The following is a 19,170-nucleotide window of genomic DNA, read 5'->3' as shown; positions in this document are numbered from 1 at the left end:
GCAATACACTGCTTCAGAGAAGCCAAGGACTCAACATATGTGCATGTAATATCCTCGAATGTTATTTTTGGTGTATCATAGTATACAAGGTAGCCAAATTAGTTAGATATGGATGGATAGCAACCTAATGTAGTTCTCCCAAATGTACTTGAAAGTACGTGGAGGCCCAATCCATGTTAGCATTGTCTAATGTGAAACCACAGAGTGAGAGCATTCCATTCTACTTTTCATACTATAACACCGCCCGATATACCAGAAAGTATGTGGACAAGCTACAATATACTTACGTACATAGAATGACGTATCACACTCAGAATGTATCGTACACTATTAGCGATAGCTGCTATGTTTAACAATGCTAGAACACATCTCTAGCATATACCTCTAAATGTTATGCGTTAAGTTACAATGCTCCATTAGGTTAATTGAGATAAATTTTAGCTGATCTTGTTTAGAATTTTTCCTTTTAGGTTAACCGCGTGATATTTCTAAAACTCCTAGAATGAAACTAAGATGGTAAACATTCTTTTCATTTGATTTAAACAATGAAAATTGTAACTAAAAAGGACAAAGAAATCAGAATTTTAAACAAAGAGCATAGAGCACATCTAATGAAACTTTCCTTATACTATTCCCGCAAGCACATACAAACTTCTAAATGCATTATGCATGTTTTTCTTTTAATTCCTTTAATATTTAGATGAACATAAGGAAAATAAATGCACAAATGATCAATCAATGCTTTTCACAAGAAACAAAGACTTTCTGACAGTTTATTTTCAAAGAAATGAAGACTTTACGATAATTCTTTTTTAGAAAATACTAATCGGTGTAAGCTAACTTTGACAATGAATTGATAATGATAAAGAAATTTCTTAAGAAACACTAAACAATCAAGGTCAAAGTAGGGCTAGGAGAAGAAATGCAAATTGATTTCAGAGGCATAGAAAACATTGATCTTTTAGCAAACAACATCACAAGAAAATTTGGAAGAAACCAAGAAAAAGATGGGTTTTTTGGCTTGACAGGGATTAGCGTAGCCCTGAGTGAGAGATAGTATGTTGTAAAGCACTGTCTCTAAGTCAAGGGTGTTCTGCAGTGCACTGTTCCCTGACCAAGGGTGCACTGGTAACATAACATTCCTAAGATAGGCATTCCAGTGCAAGTTTTTGACCAAAAAAGCTTCAAAATGACTGAAAAGAGATCAATGAAGTCAAGTAAAGTCTACTAGGATGTAATATGAATGGTAAGCTACCAAGAACAATGGTTGTTCCCCAGTGGATTCTCCAATTTGTTATACAAAATTTATACCTATGGATAAGTACATCTTCCCTAAGTGAGTAGTTACACTTAGAACAACAGAAGTAAAGATGTTTAACCTTTTCCTACAATAGATAGATAAGATAAAGGAACTTACTTGTGATCCTTCGCTTCCTTTGATCTCCTTTGAATTTCTCCCGTCGCTCCCACTCAAACTGAATTTGCTCAATTGGTACCTGACAACATAAACAGAAGATGACAACAATCAAAGCACATGATCTATCCAATGTAAACAAATGGAATCAACAAAATTTGAACATACATTCATCATAGGTATAGACAAAAGTATTGGAAAAGGAACAAACAACTTTATTGATTGATATAAGGAGAAGTTACACCCAATGTGGTTCGATCCCGTGTCATTCATCGAGCTTAGTCCAAACCATCAGCACACCAATAGCACATCAATCCAACAATATAACATTACTTGACAATGATTTCAAGTCTCAAACCAATAATATTTCTCTATAAATCCAAGTTCTATCCCCTTGATCACTATGATGAGTGGTAAATTTATAGGGAAATGCAAGTGGTTTTGTCATAAATTGGGCATTGAATGGTTTTCCATAATTGGATAGTTACTCTCCATGGAGAAAGAGGTGAGAGGATAGAGGGTTAAATGATCCATATCTTATCCAAAAGCGAGCTCATAGGATGAGATAAGAGCTGGGCATCCTTCTTGAATGCTCTAGAATCAAGGAATATTCTCAGAATCCTATGTCAATTTCGCTCATCCTCACCCAAAACAGGTTAAAGTGGGTCTAAGTGCCCTAAAGCACAGGTCTGAATGGGCCTTCCTACTATGTAGAGTAGTTTCCCCTGACCAAGGCTGCGCTGGTGTCCCAAAGAGGCATTTCAGTTGGGTTTCAAGCTAGTAAACTTTTATGGATGAAAGCATTCAATATGATGACTTATCTATGGCATGTAGCAACTGAATTAGGGTTTGATGAGCCCTAATTGTACTGATCTCACCATCGGTAGTGATGTGACCAAATGGAACTGTAACAGAGATGCTCCAAAACAAAGCTAAGGAAAAATTTTGGAGGGTGGTTGTAGCCTCTACAACCGAGCCCTGAGAGGGTATCGATCTGTGCGAAAGGAAGATCTGAGGCACTAGAAGAAATCACACTAGTCTTTGGATGCAGAAACTTGGTTCTTGCATCCCCCCATACTGCTTCAGGTGAGATTGTAGCCTGCGCTATGCAAGTTGTTTCCGAAAGGGACAGTAGTGTAGGCTTTTTTTCGTTGGTGCAGCCAACTCTGAACCTAGGTCAAGGCCCCCTAAGCCAAAAAATGGTTCCATTGCCGGGACCAAGATCCTAACCAAAGAGATGTGTGATGTCACATCATTGGAATCTGACTAAGAAAGAAATTGAAAATTGGTTAGATCGAAAGATTCATGAGTTCGTAGCGCAAGAAAACAAGAATCCATGCCTGTCGAGGGAAGAGTGATTAAACAAGTATTTGTATATGGAGATACACGAGATCTTCTTCTGCAATTTTCCCGTTGAACTGTATGAGTGGTTAGTTAAATTAACAAACATTCAAGGAAGGTGGAAGCTCGATAGTCCTATAGTGTGGACTCCAAAATAAGTGTGATGACTAGAAGCTTCTGAAAATAAGATCGTGCGGCATGTCGATCATTAGCTTGATCAAATTCTAGGAGGATTTGTTACATAATTTGCAGTTGATATCTCAGTGATGTATAACAAAGTGGAGTGAAGATTTTTCAAAGGACCATGCGGTAAGTATTTAAGACCATTGAATACCTAATTAAAACTTTGTTATGTGAAAAATGGGTTATGTGATTACCTTGATGTTCGGAGCTATGTGAAGTGGATGATTCTTTAGAAATCATGGAGGATGAGGACTGGAGTATAGTCCATTGGATAGACATCCTCCAATTGATGACGAAGGAGTGGAACAGACCCCGCCGGGAAGCTCTGTTTAGCTAATCACTCATGTGATTCCTCAATCAAATCATCCGTCAACTCCACCTCCACTGCATACACCTTCGCCCACACCTCCACCACCGCCAACCTCATTCAACATGGCAAACACGATGAATATGTTGATATTCAAAGGCATAGGGAGTGAAGTTACATAACAATTCTAGTTTGTTGTGAACACTGTGTGGACAACACAACAGATTACTAATGACAATATAATGAAGGCACAGTTGTTTACCACTTTGCAGGATCGAACGCTAACTTGGTATATTAAGTATTGTTCTGATAATATTCTTGCAATGCTAGCAGAGACTAAGATGACAAGGAGTTTAGTAAGAATTAGTTTGACTCACAGTAAGTAATTGGATTCAAATAAATCATGATGAGGGTTGATGAGATGCCTTGGGAATTAGATCAAAGATTGAAGTGTTGAATTCGAGAAGATAACATGCAACTCAAAGATAGTCAGCATCGTGAATAGTTTATAGCTTCACTTCTGCCCCACTTGAGAATTGCTCTATCACAATAAAAGATAGGAACACAGGCAGAACCCTTGGAAATCGAAATGAGGTTGCATGCATCACCTATTTAGGATAAAACTTTGGGGGTACAGCTGATCCACTTTCAGTTACAAAGCCTACAACTAGAATTAGAGAGTTTGAACAAAGATAAGGAGACTAAACCAGAAGTGCACATGGAAGTCTAGCATTTGAAGTTCAAGATCCAGGGGCATGATCAAGACCACTGTCCCATGTACGTGAATTATATTATAGGAGGGCGGCCAACTCCCCTTAAGCCAAAAGCCCCAACAAGGTCGAGTGTGGGTGCTGCGCTATGGTCTGTTATTCGTCAAGTCGTTGGACAACATGCGATAGATAATTGTCATTTACTTCAAAAATTCATCTAAACACCCCAGCAGTTGTTCTGTAGCTTCTATAACTATGTGGGCCATGACGAGCACCACTTTTGAAGCTATGAGTTGATGATGGAAAGAAAATATACATACCGGACACAAGTAGAAACTCAGCCTCCACATTAGGGTGTCGTAGGACCGCAAGGAGGTTACCAGGGCCGAGGATGAGGCTATGGAGGAGGAATACCTAGTAGAGGTTGTGATCAAATCATCTACTACAATTGCGGACAACCAGGGAACTATGCGCAAGAGCGATAGAATCAGATGGACCTATCTTGTCAATACTTCAGCTAGTTCGACCATGCTATAGAAGAATACCCATTGTTGATAGCTAATATGCAGGAGAAGAAAGCGCAGCCTCAGCGGCCTATGGAGAACTTACAGATGATGATATTTGAGCCCCCTGAGGAGGATCAAAGCGTGAATATAGTGACGAGAAGTAGAATCATGACTGGTGATGATAAAGGTAAATAGCCTGAAGAGGAAGGATGGGTCCTCAAGGCCCCAGAGAAGGAAGTTGGTTTTGATTTGAATTGTGCTAAGGAAACTTTTATGGAAGCCAAGAAAAGCTTCGCAGAGGCATCCACCTCAGGAAGTTAGGGCAAGACACAAGAAATCAACATACCCGCAAAGGTTGATCCTTCTATACTGACCATGTTTTTGGAAACTTCCATGAAATTGTTGTGCAATCACAAGGTTGTGGAGGGCCTACAGGAATTAAGTGATAAATGCTCTAGTAAGGAAAGGGCGTCTGATGCACACTGGGTGGTCAAAAAAATTGGCAAACATAAGGAACAAATAGGGTGCGAGATGAGGCTCACCGTACAGATAGGTGATTACGAGATAGACCAGGTCATCTTGGATTTGGTGTCTGATGCAAACATATTACCAAAAAAGACATGGGAAAGGATGGGGAGACCTATGCTATAGTGGTCTCTGATTCAACTCAGAATGGAGAACCAATAGAAAATCATCCCCATGGGATGATTATATGTACTAACAGTTGATATAGAAGGTGTGAGTGCGATGGACGACTTTGAGGTTATAGAAATTTTCAACGACAATAATCCATACCCCGCGCTACTTGGAATTGACTCGGTCATTAATACAAATGGGGTCATCAATTTGAAGAAGAGGGCAATGTCATTTGAAATAAAATCACTTCGGGTTGTAGTACCGTTCGACCTTGCGGAAGGGGCGTGATATACTGAACCAGTCTGTGACTATGAGGAAAGTGGTGATGAACTGGATCAAATCTATAAAATAATAGTGCGAGATTAGGAATGGATCAATCTGACGACAAATGGGAGGATTGCATGGGATCAAGAGAGTTCCTTCACCTCTGATTCTAACAAGGAGTTAGAGCATTGGTAGAATCGCTTGCATGAAGTGTCTACATTGCGATGCAATACGATGATGAAGTCATTGCCTGTATTTCATTGAAGGTAAGCAAATTACCCTATTATGATGGTTTAACTGACGTAGATATTTTTTTGGAAGAATTTGAGCAAGAAGTACCAGAGGATCACCACTTCCAAGCATTAGAATTGGCACTGCATGCTACATCTGCACGATGGTGGGCTACGGATAAGGATAGTTTTGCGGGATGGCAAGATTACAGAAGAATGATGAAGTTGTGGTTTGGGTGTGTTAACATTAGAATGACAAAGAAATATAATGGAAGGGACGATCCATGCAATCACCTAGAAAAATGGACTAAAGCATGGGGGATGAAACCATAGCTAGAGTGGGTACACATATTTTTCCATACTTTGGATATAATTCCCATGAACTGGTATCTCAAAACGGAGCTTTGCCATGGCACCGTGGAATGGTATATATAGAGGGAAGGGTTCTTATTTACCTTTAGATTTGAAGACAGCTTCACAAGCATCAATGAAGCGCTACAAGAAATTAAGGCAGTTATCTTCAAAATGCTGAAGGAGCTTGTGGAATGGACTGATCGGATTATGGCACACAACTATGCCATGCGCTGGAATGCTATAATGTGACCACTGAAGATGAGGATGAAGATCTGAGAAACAATAACATTCCAAACAGAGAAAGGGCATCGTGAAGTCAAAGTCCCACAAATAGAAAACCCAGACATCTCTGTGTCATTGAAGACAAAGCAAGTAAACATTAGCATTGAAGGAGAAACAAAGTTTACAAAGATTGGAGATTATTGGGATGACTGTTATGAAACCAGCTCAAGAAAAGATAGAAAAGATAGATCAATGCCTTAGAATTCAACCTCTTCGAGGGAGAAACCTCCTTTACATTACATAAATGAACAATTTTTGGATGATTCAAATGACAAAACCTCCTTTCTATATATAGGAGTCTAAGGAGTCACAATATAATCCAGCCGACCTAACAATAATAATATAAAGCCACAAAAATAACAATAGAGGGATTCTATGGGGCACAATAATAATAATATGGGGGCAACAGGGGCACAACAATATTAATAAGGGGTATAACTACAATTGTAATCGGGTAATCACTAGTAGTATAGGGACCCAACATGCCCCTCTCCTTCAAAAAAGTGTTGTCCTCAACGCTTGAGTAGTTCGGGATACTTCTGCATAAAATTCTCATCCTCCCATGTGGAATCTTTAGCGGATAAGTTCTTCCACTTGATAAGATACTCTGAAATTGGTTGATTTCATAGCTGTCGAGTTCTTGTTTCTATGACTGCTTCCGGTTCTAATATAATTTTTCCTTCCTCGTCAAGTTCTGGCAATATTGTTTGAACTGGAAGCTTGTCGCCTATAACCTTCTTTAAACATGAAACATGGAAAACTGGGTGCAATCGAGAAGCTGCAAGAAGCTCAAATTTGTATGCCATAGTACCAATCTTTTGCAACACCTTGTACAGACCATAATACTTTGGTCATAATTTATTATCCTTCTTAGCTTGCTTGAGGGACATTTTCTTTTATGGTTGTAGCCGTAGGAATACCCAATCACCTACATCAAAACTTCTTTCACTGCAATGTTGATCTTCCTGTTGTTTCATTCTATTTTGTGCCAACACGAGGTTATCCTTTAGGAGTTGGAGGACTTGTTGTTGATGTTCAATGTGATGTTCCACTGCCTGAACCTTATATTTTTCTCTTAAATATGATGTGGTGGATGGTGGTTGATACCCATAAAGTGCCATAAATGGGGTCATTTTCGTTGCTGTATGGAAGGAAGTGTTATACCACCATTCAGCCAGAGGCAACCATTAGACCCATTGTGTTTGTTTATTAGATACAAATCAACGAAGATATCCTTCCAAACATTTGTTTACTATCTCAGTTTGCCGATCAGATTGAGGATGATAAGATGAGCTATGAGTTAACTGAGTACCAAGACAAGAAAATAATTCTATCCAAAAATTTCCAGTGAAAATGTGATCTCTGTCACTTACAATAATCTTTGGGTTTCCATGTAGATTTTGAATTGTTTCCGTAAATGCAGTGGAAATTGTACTAGCTTTAAATGGATGTGATAATGCACAAAAGTGTGCATACTTAGTAAGTCTGTCAACTACCACCATGATGACACTCTTTCCCTCAGACTTGGGTAAACCTGTGATAAAATCCAGTGAAACCTCCTCCCAACGTTGGCTTGGAATGGATAAAGGTTGTAATAGACCCGATGTCTTAATTGTTTCAACTTTATTTTGTTGGCAAACCAAACATTCCGCCACGAACTTTTGAATATCTGATTTAAGGCCATCCCAAAAAAATTCCTTCTTAACCCTGTGGTAAGTTTTTAAAAATCCTGAGTGCCCTCCTAAGGGAGAAGGATGCAATTCCATAAGAATCTTTTGTTTTAGCTGGGAATTCTTACAGAGGTATAAACGATCTTTGTACCATAACGAATCATTTTTCCAGCTAAATGTATCATACGTACTGGAATCTTGTTGTAACTTTCAAATAAGTGCCCACACTTCTTCATCATTCTTCCATTCCTCCTTTGCTTCGTTTATCCAATCTGGTTGGCTAATAGAAATGGTGCAAAACAATGCTTCCACATCCTCATCCTTTCTCTAGAGTGTGTCTGCCACCACATTTTGCTTCCCTTTTTTGTAGATGATTTCAAAGTCATAACCCAACACCTTTGTGACCCACTTTTGTTGCTCTTTAGAGGATAATCTTTGTTCTAAAGAGTATTTAAGGTTATCATCATCCGTTTTTACCTTGAAGTGTCTTCCCATTAGGTAGGGTCGCCATTTCTTAAGTGCATGGAGTATTGCCAACATTTCCTTCTCATAAATAGCTTTTCTTAAAAACTTTCCCTTGATTGGATGACTTTCAAAAGAAATGGGTCTTTCATCTTGCATTAGAACAACACCAATTCCATTTCCTGAAGCATCACATTCCACAATAAATATTTTTTTGAAGTCCGGTGTAGCTAAGACCGGTGCTTGGCACATTGCCTCTTTAGATGTTCAAATGACTTTGTTGCTTCCCGAGTCCATCAAAATGCATCTTTCTTCAATAATGTTGTTAGAGGTGTTGCTATTCTCCCATAATTCTTAGTAAACTTGCGATAATACCCTGTCAACCCGAGAAATCCTCACAGATGCTTTATGGATGTAGGGATTTTCCATTCCTTAATGGCTTTAATTTTGCTAGGGTCTACCTTAACTCCTTCATGAGATACAATATGACCCAGATATTCCACCTCTTGGACTCCAAAGAAACATTTGGATCTTTTTGCATATAATTGTTTCTCCTCCAATAGTTGTAGCACCCTGTCAACATGTTCAACATGATCCTTCCAAGACTTGTTGTAGATTAGTATATCATCAAAAAATACTAACACAAATTTTCTAAGGAATGGTTTGAAAATTGAATTCATCAAACCTTGAAATGTTGAAGGTGCATTGGTAAGGCCAAAAGGCATGACCAAAAATTCATAATGACCTTCACGAGTTCTAAATGTTGTTTTCAGAATGTCTTCAGTCTTCATTCTGATTTAATGATATCCTGAACGAAGATCCAACTTGGTAAAGTAAATTGTTCCATGCAATTCATACAGTAATTCATCAATGATAGGAATGGGGAAATTATCTTTAATAGTGATCTTGTTGAGCTCCCCATAATTCGGACACATGCGCCATGATCCATCCTTCTTGTGCACCAACACTACTGGAGCAGAGAAAGAACTTTGACTTGGTTGAATTATACCAGCCTCTAGCATTTCTGCAACCATAAGTTCAATTTCACTCTTTTGGACATAGGGATATCTGTACAGCCTGATGTTTGGAGGAACACTTCCTGGAATCAAATGAATAGCATGATCATGATCACACATAGGTGGGAGACCATTGGGAGTCTCAAATACCTTGGAATGATTGTCCAGGACTTTTTGGAGCTCTGGAGAAATAGATGATTCCGATGTGGAAACATCTAGCAAACATAATTGTGCAATTACACCTCTTTGCTCCTTTTTTAGAAGCTTTGTCATACCATTAGAGATGATTATCTTTCCTGGTTCCCTGCAATACCCCTTAGTTCAACTTCCTTTATTTCGGTAGAAAATTTAATGAAAAGTTCTTGAAAATTAAAAGCTATTATACCCAAGGATTGTAGCCATTGGACTCCTAGTACAACATCAGCACCTCCCATTGGAATGTAAAGTATTGGGCTAGTCAATACATATTATCCCATGGATAGCTAGATATTATGGCACTTTCTAGAGCAATTTATTGTTCCTCCATTTGCAATCATCACTTGACACTCTGTTGTTGGATATAGGAAGCAATTCAATTCTTTTGCTACCTTACAATGAATAAAATTGTGGGTGCTTCCTGAATCAATCAACACTATTACCTTTTTCTTCTTGATTTTTCCTTCTATCTTGATGGTTTGAGGAGTGGTAATTCCTGCCAATGAATTACAAGATATGGTCGGATTTATTTGTTCTTCATCTAGGCTTTGTTCCTGGAGTATATCCTCTTCTTTTGACCTTTCTTGCTCCTTTTGTTCTTCCTCTTCACAATCTATGTAGAATAATTTCTTCTCAACACACTTATGACCTTTAGTGTATTTGCTATCACAACTGTAACAAAGCCCTTTTGCTCTTTTTTCTTCCAATTTTTGTCGTGTCAACCTTATAGGTTGTGGAATACTAGGGGCAACAACACTTTTGTCTTTATAGTTGTGAGTGGTATCCTTCCTGGTTTCCATAATTTTGCTTTCCATTTTTCTTGCTAACCTAAATGCCTTTTCAAATGAATCAGGTTCCCAAAGGCGAACATCATGTTGGATATTATCCTTTAAAGACCCTATGAACACATCAATCCTATCCTCCTCTGGAACATATTTTACCCTTATGTTCAATTTTTGGAACTCCTCAATGTGCTCCATTATTGAACCCTTTTGTTTGAGACTTATCAATTGGCTAAAAAAAGTGTTGCTTTTTGTATCCTCATAATGTGCTATCAATTCTTCCGTAAAAATTTCCCAAGTGATAAATTGTTTACGAGAGCAAAGCCATTGATACCATACAAACTGATTTGGTTCCAAATATAAAGTTTCCATACGTACCTTTTGTGTGTTTTGCACATTATTGAGATCGAAGAATTGCTCCATCTGTAATATCCATGTGGCGGGATCCTTGCCATCAAACTTCCTCATATCGATTTTTGGAATATGGTGGGTCTTTGATCCAACATTAGAGTCTATGGAATCATGATTAACATTTCTTTTGTTGTCATCATGAGTTTCCTTTAGTACCCTTTCACCATTAGTGACCATTTCTTGTAGCAATTTATTCATATTTATTTTCAATTCGTCCATGTCTATCTTCAAATCTATCTTCAAATCGTCCATCTTAGCTTCTACGCCTTTATTTAAACCATCCATCTTAGCTTCTACATCTTTATTTAAACCATACATCTTAGATTATGTTCCTTTTTGTGCAAGTGACAATTGTTGCACTTGGTCTCGTAATTTTGATATATCATGTTGCATTTCTTCCTCTTCTTCATGGGTCATGCTAGATCTTTCAGGTTTCCTACTAGGTGTTTACATTTTCTTTCCTCGGGGCATCAATTACCAATAATAATACTTTACTATGCCCTTTTAATTCCTTCAAACTAATTTTTCAAACCAATCTTATGCAAAAAATATTAAAAAACTACACACCTTTTTTCACTTTGTCGAAGCCTGATATCGAATCTGATGTATCTCTGTAATTTCAAATCATCCAGTTCTAAATTTGCTACCCGTAGTAGCCCTCTATGTCCTCTTTCCAATGCCACAAGTATTACTGAAATTGGATTCTCCAAGGAAGATTTATGCGAAATCTCCCACAGTGACTTGATTATAGACTAGTTCAGTAGAGCGAACTTGTACGATGTGCCATGAGTCACTGTTTCAACCTTTGGATCTGAAAAATGTATCCAAGAAACTACAGTCCATCCTCTTTCTGTAACGTCTTACAAAATTTCAATCTGATCCCCAGAGAGAAAGTTATGATCCCTAGGTCACCTGCTTGGAATGTAATTCAGGAGTCTGCAAAAATACCAACTTCCTCAGATCATATGTCTGCAAATATAGTGCGAAAAGCTCTGAAATTTGGACCCGAGGTTCAGTGTGATTTCTTCTCAAATGGGTTCTTTTTTGTAACTTCTGAAACATCACAGAAAAAAGTTATAGCGAAAATTCCACGATGACCTGTTTGGAGTAGTGAAACCCTAGAATCCAAAGCTCTGATACCAAATGTTATGAAACCAGCTCAAGAAAAGATAGAAAAGATAGATCAACACCTTAGAATTCAGCCTCTTCGAGGGGGAAACCTCCTTTACATTACATAAATGAATAATTCTTGGATGATTTAAATGACAAAACCTCCTTTCTATATACAAGAGTCTAAGGAGTCACAATATAATCCAGCCAACCTAACAATAACAATATAAAGCCACAAAAATAACAATAGAGGGATTCTATGGGGCACAGCAATAACAATATGGGGGCAATAGGGGCACAACAATATTAATAAGGGGTATAACTACAATAGTAATGGGGTAATCACTAGTATTATAGGGACCCAACAATGATGATACCATGGATAAAGTTTTTGAGTTACTTTGTGAATATCGGGATCTCTTTCCTACTAAATTTTTGGATTCTAAAGGCATAGTTGGCGATTTCAGCATTATTAATATCACTTTCAAGTCGTACGCAAATCCTATTAAACAAAGGTTGTATCACCTTAATCCTAAATACAAGGAAAAGGGTCACCAAGAGATGGATAAGATGTTGGAAGTAGGAATTATAGAACCAGTTAAAGAATCTAATTGGGTAAGCCCGATGGTGATTTAGGAGAAGAAACAAAAAGGTGAAATAAGGATTTGAGTAGATCTGTAGAAGCTTAATGACACATGTGCCCACGACCCATTCCCAACGTCGTTTATAGATGAATTGTTAGACTTTGTTGGAGGGCACGAGGCCTATTCCTTTGCTAATGGGTTTTCTGGGTACCATCAAATAAAGATCACCCCCAAGGATAGGAGTAAGACGACCTTCACAAAGGAGTGGGGTTGTTTTCATTACACTATGATGCAATTTGGACTCAAGAATGCATCTGTGATATTTTCCCACGTAGTCATAGCTGCCTTTAAGGAGTTCATTCATAAGTTCCTGGAAATATTCTTTGAGGACTAGATGGTGTTTGGATTAGTGAAGCACTATGTGGCAAGTTTGCGCCTGATGTTGGATACGTGTCGCAAGTACCAGATCAAACTGAATTTGAAGAAATGCATATTCTGTGTTTCCTTTGGGATTTTGCTGGGTCACATGGTGTTCAAGCAAGGATTGATGGTGGACCTTGCAAAGATTATAGTAATTGTGAATCTAGAGGCCCCTAGGAATGACAAGCAGCTGCATGATGTTGGGACATATGGGATAATATAGAAAAACTATCAAAGCTTATGCTCAAATTAATGTGCCCATGGAGAAACTACTAAATAAGGATGCAACATTATGTTGGGATGAAGAATGTTAGTGCAGCTTAGACGTATTGAAAGAAAAGATGATCACTACGTTGATCTTGGTATTCCCAGATTGGAGAAAGGAGTTTCACGTACATGTGGATGCCTCTTGCATTGTGTTGGGTGTAGTGTTCACACAATCCGGTGAAAGAAAAATGGACCACCCTATAGCCTTTTCTTGTAGGAAATTGTCGAAGGCTGAGAAGAATTATTCAATGACTGAGCGCGCAGGATTGGCCATGGTGTACACGCTGTAGAAATTTTGACATTATCTGCTAGGAGTGAATTTCAAGATGTACACAGATCATTCTGCCTTGAAATACTTGGTCAACAAGCATGTGTTGGGGGGGGAGATCTGTAGATGATTTCTATTATTTTAGGAGTATGAATTTGAAGTCATTGTGAATCCAAGGAGGTTAAATGTAGGACTTGACCATCTGTCGTGGATTGAAAGAGGTCAAGAGCAAATAATTTTGAGGAAGGGTTGCCATATGCGCAACCCTTTGCAGTGCGCATAGTAGATAATCATTTTGTAGACATTATTCATTTCTTGACTACGAGGATGGCACCAAAACAATATACAAGTCAGTAGAAAAAGGAATTAGTAGTAAGCATGGCCGAATTTTCAGTCATTGCGGGACGTGTATAAGATGGGTGTAAACGAAATCTTGTGAAGATATGTGCCGGACATTGAATGAGATAACATTCTCGCTAGAGCTCATTAGGGAGCCGTACGAGGTCATTATGCAGGCAAGACAACTGTGCAAAATATTTTTGGAAGACAGGCAGCATGCAAGCCAGTCTGGCACGAGAAAAGAATACAATCACGGAGATGGCCTAACCGCAGGATGTGAGAGTCTTCCCTTTGCCTGAAGGGTTAGTCTACACTGAAATAGCTAAACAGTGCACACTGCTTCACAATGTCACAAACATGGGGCTAAACCTTGTTGCATTGTCCCTTGACTCTCTACATGAATTACTACAAGGAGTCGCAGAGGAGCTCAGGATCAAAGAGAAACGAGCACTCTCTACTGTCAGTGAGATTAAAGTTAATAACCAACAATTGTTCACTGAAAAGACATAGGCTCTAAAGGAAAATAAGGCGATACAATTGCATAGTTCACTTCTAGAGTCAACAGTAATAGAGACATGTAAGACCGTTCCTGAGCTTCATATCCCAGAGGATGCACAGCTAAAAGCCAACATTAGAAAACTCGTCGCAAGTGTGTGGGAGGCTAAAGAAAAGGTTGGACGAGTCGTGTTTGATCTCAACATGAAGATTAGAAAGATGCCATTAAAGTTGCATCCCACAACTCCGCCTAAGGTTCAGGAGTAATGCAGAGTTGTGATAAAGGAAGGCATGGCTACCTTGGATGCCGCAGTCACTCATTGTGTGGCACTATTCGAGCAGGATATGGAGCTAGTGACCAATCTTCATGAGGATCTAACCTTCAGACGTTGAACATAGAGGTAAGGGAGCTGCACGGCCAATATGATGAGGTTAGGGCGACTGTGCACTCCTTAGCAACATCACAATGCCCTGCCAAGTTATAAGAAGGAAAACTACTGCTGGCATAGGTCAAGGAAGCACAAAAGAATGAGGCCTTGCTGAAGGCCAGGTTGTAGCCTCGGTTGGAGGAGGCTTATCAAGTCACGACTACCATTTAATGTAAGCTTAAAGGACAACAGTAGAAACAACAAACAATGAGGTTGGATGTAGAAGGGCCAGCCATGGAAAAATTAGTCGAGGAAGTTCAACAGGTAGCAACACATAGCGCTGCCAAAGTTGCAGTGGTCTAGGTGGAGCTAGGTGGTCTTCACAATAAGATCACAGTGCCAGCAGAGTGAATTGATGGTGAGTCACGGTCTTTGTGTTGGGGGCCTGTTGGGATGGGGTCCCCTGGGTCAGCTTTGGGGCTAAGATAACCCAAGTTTTGGTATAGTTTTTGTAAATAATGTAAAGTCTCTCTAATTTGTGGATGCGAAGCATGTACATGAATAGGAGTCAAAGGGGTTTATCCCCTTGTTTTATGTAAAGTTTGAGTCAGTTTTGAGATTCACCCATGGTCCACGGACCATGGCATTGTATGAAAAAGGCTATAATTAGGTGCATCTTAGATAGTCTAAGGGATGAAGAGGAATTAGTATGAAGTGATAGCAAGAAGAAGTGGGTAAGATAGGAGATGAAAGGCTCCGCAGCTGAGTGCGTGGAGGCCTAGGTAGAGTCTACCTCTGAGTGCGCATACCACTGCAACTAAGTGCACAGGGAGTGCACAAGGAAGTGTTGAGTCTGTAACCTTGAATTAAAGACCAATAAAGATAGTTTCCAAAGAATTATTTTTGTATTTCTGTTTATTTCTGTTAATGTTATATGTTGTCGATGATTGTTGTGTTTTATGAAATATTGATTGAATGTTACACGATTCTCTTGAATAAGTGTTAATGATGTAGGCATTGCATTTCTAAGTACTTTTCTCAAGACTTTGATCAATTCTCTAATGTTTATTAATAACTTAAGTAAATCTACATGAACCCTAATATAGGACTGCTCTCCTATGTGCGTAAGTAGGCAAATAGACTACTAAAGGTCCACAAGGACTGATTGGAGGCCTTCGTGAAGGTATGAAGGCTATTTAACATGGTTGTAGCAACAAGCCCTAAGAGGGTATCGATCTTCATGAAAGCTAGATATGAGGCACTAGAAGACATCACACAAGTCTCTGAATTTAGAAATGTGGTTCTTGCATCCACTCATACTGCTTCGGGTGAGACTACAGTCTGCGCTACGTAGGTTGTTCCCAAAAGGGCCAGTAGTGTAGGGTTTTGTTGGTTAGTGCAGCTAACTCTGAACCTCGGTCAGGACCCCCTAAGCCAACACATGGGGTGCTTCAACCCCCATACAAAAATTTTATATGACGTGAGGAGGCCACATGGCTGCCAACCATTGGCCAATGTGGCCCTCCACAATTGGCCAAACCATATACACAATCAGTCCCAATACTATAAAAAAATTGAACCAACCAATATTAATAAAAAATTCTAAGCCAATAAAAGTTCACCATTTTTTTACCAATCTGGATAGGCCAAGTGGCAGCCTTCCACTGGCCCAAAATGTACATTCACGTTGTCAATTCTACACATTTTTGCTTGTTTGGGAATTCGATGAGAACGCGATATCGGGAGCATATGATATTGGTTTTTAATGATTCAAGTTGCATTGAATTCATATAATTAAGATCTACGCATTGGTACATGTTTTGATATCTGTCACACACTTTGAATTTTGAGCACTAAACTGATCCCTTAGATTAGGTAATAAATGACATTCCTACATCGATGAATTTGAATTTGCTACCATTGGATTCATATGACATGTGAGTTATCTTTGATTTGCTTGTTGGAAATAATACTAAATTCAAATATTATAATAAATTGATAGAATTCCTCAATGATGAATGTAAGAGAGTAATGCCACAATGGGTAAGGAAATATCAACCCCTAACTGTTCAATGAATATCGATGTTGTAGATGAAAAAGTGCAGCTAAAAAGGGTATGAGTTGTATGTCTTCAAGTAACCAAGGATTCAAACATTAACATAGACATAATGGAAGAGTACCTAACTCTAAAACAGTTCATTGATGTGTTTCCTAAGGAAATCCCAGGATTTCTACCAAGACAAGAAATTGATTTCTTAATTGAATTCTTGCTAGCATTGGAATTTGTGTCAAAGGCTATGTATTGCATGAGCACACTAGACCTTGTGGAACTAAAATTGCAATTAAATAAAATGTTGAACCGAGGATACATTAGACCCAGTGTATCACCCTTGGGAGCCCTAATATTATGTGTGAAGAAAAATGATGGTAGACTAAGAATGCACATTTACTATAAGAAATTAAATAAATCCATAGCCAAGAATAAGTAACCTTTATCAAGGATTTATGAATTTTTAGATCACCTGAGAGGATTTATTGTATTTTTGAAGATAGACTTGAGGTCTCACTACCATCAGGTACGAATTAAGGATGATGAAATCCAAAATATAACTTTCAGAACTAGGTATGGACATTATGAATTTGTCATGTTGCCATTTCGACTCATTAATTCTTCAAAAACATTTATTTGTTTAATGAATAATGCTCTTAGCCTATATTTGGAAAATTTTGTATTGGTCTTTGTATATGACATCTTGGTTTATTTTGAAACCAAGGAGGAATGTGATGAACATTTGGTAACATTTTTGCAAGTTCTAAGAGAGAAAAAACTTTATGCCAAGCTTAGAAAATGTGATTTCTTTCAATCAAAAGGTTAGTACATGGTAAACATTGTTTCCAACGAAGGAGTAATATTAGACCCTGAGAAGATCACAACCATCATGGAGTGGCTAATCCTCATAATGTGGTAGAAGTCACACCCTCTTGTAAATCTTACTATGAGTTTTAATTCATGTAAATATTTTGCAAATGTAAATAATGATTATAATGAGAAGTGGAAATCGATTCAGAGGTATGAGGAGGAGGATTTTTTGGTATTGTGTGTAAACCGAAGCCATTGAATTTATTTCACCACCTATCTCCGTAATGAATTAATGGCATTTTTGGTGAAAGAATTGGATAAAAAGTATGGGATTCATAATTAAAGGATGACCCATACAGGTCCTGCCCTTGTAGATCATGTTTGTGTGGTCATCACATAAGGGAAGGGGGTGTCGATAAAAGAGATTGAGGGGAGATAGGGGCAGATATGCTAAGTTATGATAAATGATGCATGGATAGAGTGTGCGGTATTTGGGAATGGGATATCTTACAGAAGGAAGAGTGGCCAACACTAAAGTGAAAGAGAAAGAAGAGTGCAAGATTCACAACGAAAATGGAATTTCTAGGAAGAAATAACCTCTTCTAGACTGTCTTTCGATATCGGTATAGTGTTCCTTGTGTTTTGCTAACACTGGTGTTGTGTTCCTGTGAATCTATTGGCCAATGAAATTTTAGTATAGTTGAATCACTCAGTGCTTTACTTAGGGTTGATAAACAACTTAGGTGATTGCTAGAAGGATGATAAAGCACTTGGCATGTTGAGACACCCAATTCGTTAATGCAATGATCTAATAAGCAACCAAGTGCTTGCCTTGGGGTTGATAAACTACTTGCACTCTTGCTCAGTAAGTGATAATCCACTTCGATAGTGGGATATTCAATCTTATAGTGCTTTCCTAGAAAATTGAACTGATAAACCACTTGTATAGTGTACTCATCCTCTTGGAAAATACTTGTATTTCATTGAGCCTTGGGTGAATCCCTATGATTTATTTCTATTCTGGAACAGGGTCATTATGGTTCTTACTACTAGATGCAGTTAGTAAACCACTTAGAAAGTGGAATTGTCTTTTTGATTATTTGGTTGACTCGTATTGGTGTGAATACCCTTGAGAACTTAACTTCTTATACTATGAATTTGGCTTAGGGGTGGTCAAATGTAAGAAATATTGCAATGTATATTTTCGATGGTTGGGTCGAGAGTCAAATTACCTCGTTTAGTTGACAGTGATCTAAGCTATACAAATAAGTGCATTTACTTATGTTGCATTGTGAATAATGAAAAATGTTTTATTTGTGATAAAAATGATTGTATCAACATTGTTGATGGAGGAATATGATATTCATGGTTTTCTATAATGAAATATTGTTATAAATGTTCCAATGATTTTGAAGGGATTGTAGAGCCTATATTTGTTGATATGTTCCTCGGCTGCAAAGCTATTTGGATGACCTTGTATGAATACTAGATATTTTTAGTTAGCTACTATAATGCATGGATTTCATTGTTGTTAATGGCAATTTATGTTTGACTGATTAATGTTGTTGATATTTCTTTATTCTAAAATGTATTATTTATCAATATCTCTAATAGTAAGGTAAAATTCCTAGTTTGGGGTGGGAAATGTTACCAGTGTTTCCTTGAGTTGCAGAGTAGTATAGCAATGGATTGACTT

Source organism: Pinus tabuliformis, chromosome Q (genome assembly GCF_031772625.1).
Source record: "Pinus tabuliformis cultivar Carrire ecotype Pingquan chromosome Q, CPIR1, whole genome shotgun sequence".
Classification (NCBI taxonomy): Eukaryota; Viridiplantae; Streptophyta; class Pinopsida; order Pinales; family Pinaceae; genus Pinus; species Pinus tabuliformis.
This window is presented reverse-complemented; position numbering follows the sequence as displayed.